The sequence below is a fragment of the Neodiprion lecontei genome, unplaced genomic scaffold, assembly GCF_021901455.1.
Source record: "Neodiprion lecontei isolate iyNeoLeco1 unplaced genomic scaffold, iyNeoLeco1.1 ptg000115l, whole genome shotgun sequence".
In the NCBI taxonomy this organism is placed as follows: Eukaryota; Metazoa; Arthropoda; class Insecta; order Hymenoptera; family Diprionidae; genus Neodiprion; species Neodiprion lecontei.
Window position 1 is genome coordinate 12,501 of NW_025791876.1, and position 2,500 is coordinate 15,000.

The following is a 2,500-nucleotide window of genomic DNA, read 5'->3' on the forward strand; positions in this document are numbered from 1 at the left end:
TGCCGGACTCCGCGCCGGACAGGTACCGGTTGGGACATCCTTCTGTCCGCCGCCAGCCTGGTGGTAGCACCTTTATACAGCTCGACCACATAGCTTACCAGACCAGCTGGTAGGCCGAGCTGTCCGACGATCGTCGCGAGCGCAGCGTGGCTCACCGTGTCGAATGCCTTAGCAACATCGAGGGTGGCCACGTGCAGCTCGCGTCGCAGCGTGCGGGCCGTCCATAGGATGGAATCTAGGACGGCCGTATTCTCGGCCGTACCATCGGCCGCGATGAAGGCACGCTGCCGATCGTCGGTTAGGTTGGCTGATCTAAGGCGGACAGCGAGGATGCGGTGTAGTTGTCGAACCACTACCGAACCGATCGAAATCGGTCGGTAGTCCCCAGGGTTCTCCGGTACCTTTTTCTTCGGGATGAAGATTGTCCGGCTCTGCAGGAGTTGTCTAGGAAATCCCCCCCTGAGCATGACGATATTATAGAGGAGCGCGCGGATAGATGACGACACCGCGCGCCACTGCCTCGCCGTGACCATGTCTGGACCGGGTGATGACGACACGGGGACCTGGATGACATCAATCTCCTCAGCGGAGATTGGGTCCCACGTGTAACGTAGCTCGGGTTTCTCAGGCGGGATCCTGGAAGGACCTGGGTACTCCCTTGAGGGGTGCCCCAACAGTGGGCCCCAGTGCGCGACCAACTCATCCAGTGTATGGTTGGTTGAACTGGGGCCCCCTTCCAGGATCTCCCGAGCCACGTGACGTCTATTGTTTTTCCACCCGGTCTGGACTCTGGCGTATTCTCGACGGCGCAGTGTCCTCCTCGACGGCGGCTTTCCGTTCCTCTGGCGGATTGGGTTCGCGGCCGGCTCGCGGCGCCTAGATCCAGCTGCAGCGGCTGCAGGGGGAAATACCCTGCCTAACCATTCAATTATGGCGGCGTCAGTATTTCCCCCATTCAGAGCATCATCAGCGATGTCGGCCAACTCGTTGGCACGATGATGCTCCTCTTGCCGGGCTATCTCGATTAGACGACGTATAGCTCCGGCAAGGTCCTGCCCCCAAGGAGTAGCGGGAGCAGGTGCCGCTGGGGTGGGTGGTGGTACCCTTGCTGGATCTGCGGAGGGAGAGCGTTGACGCGGTGATGGCATGGAGCGGCTCCTTCGTCCCCGTAATCTGGCAGGGGACCCAGGGGGCGTATGGGCAGCCTCAAGGTCTCGTCGGGCTGCCTCGACCATTGTTCGGTAGTCCGGCCGGCGCCGGACTCCTTTAATTGCCTCCTGGGTCCTACCAGGGACCAGAGCGAGGAGGTGGAGGTTTATAAACCTCACTCCCCGCTCGGTGGCCTGAGCCTCCTCCCGTGCCATCATCCGCAGTTCCTCATGCCTCCACCTTAGCTTGGCGCCGGGCAGTTCGATGGCCGCGTTGGCTTCCACAGGGTGTCGTATCCTGCGGTGAACTCCAAGCCCTCGCTTCGTAGCGAAGTCCTGCTCGCAGTCACCGCAGGCATACCGCTCGGGTGCTGGTTCAGGGTCAATAGGGTGCGGTTCATTATCAGGGGCTGGGGTGGGGTCGTCCACTACCCCCACAGCCACCTCCGGGGGATCGGCTAACTCCCCCCGGGTACTTGTTTCAGCAGGCCCGCCGGGCTGAGGCACTCGGCGGGTTCTGCTTTTTATTCTTTTTGTGTGCGGGCCTGCTGAAAGTTAGTGGGGGGGGCTGGCAACCCCCCCCACCCTTAAGCCCCCGCCGTTTATCGGCCGCCCGCCAGTGGCCGGTCGGTGGGCACGTGACGACTCCCCGAGGGGAGCCGCCTTTGAGCGGCCGACAGCCAACCGTCGTTAGCTAGATGCGGGTTGTAAATACCCGCACCCATTGCCCGACTCTCACCACGAGGAGGTGACGGTTGGCACATGTGTGTTGCAGCTAGGACGTCGCGAGCACTCTACCACCGCTCCGACACCCAGCCACAACCCACTTAAGAGAGTCATAGTTACTCCCGCCGTTTACCCGCGCTTGCTTGAATTTCTTCACGTTGACATTCAGAGCACTGGGCAGAAATCACATTGCGTCAACACCCGCTAGGGCCATCGCAATGCTTTGTTTTAATTAGACAGTCGGATTCCCCCAGTCCGTGCCAGTTCTGAGCTGACCGTTGAATGGCGGCCGAAGAGGACGACGGCAACGGCGAACCGCCGCCGAAGCCTCGCAGCAAGGAAGATCCGCGGGAGGCCAAGGCACGGGACCGAGCTCGGATCCGGTTATTACCATCACCTCGCCCAGGCCCGGCACGTCAGCCAAACCCGCTTCCCGACCAAGCCCGACACGCCCCGATCCTCAGAGCCAATCCTTATTCCGAAGTTACGGATCCAATTTGCCGACTTCCCTTACCTACATTAGTCTATCGACTAGAGGCTCTTCACCTTGGAGACCTGCTGCGGATATGGGTACGAACCGGCGCGAGACCTCCACGTGGCCCTCTCCTGGATTTTCAAGGTCCGAG

At 61.1% G+C, this 2,500-nt stretch overlaps 1 pseudogene; it reads right to left on the reverse strand.

Moving 5' to 3' along the window:
* The window catches only part of LOC124296109, a 7,662-nt pseudogene that overhangs the window by 2,942 nt on the left and 2,220 nt on the right, over positions 1 to 2,500 (reverse strand).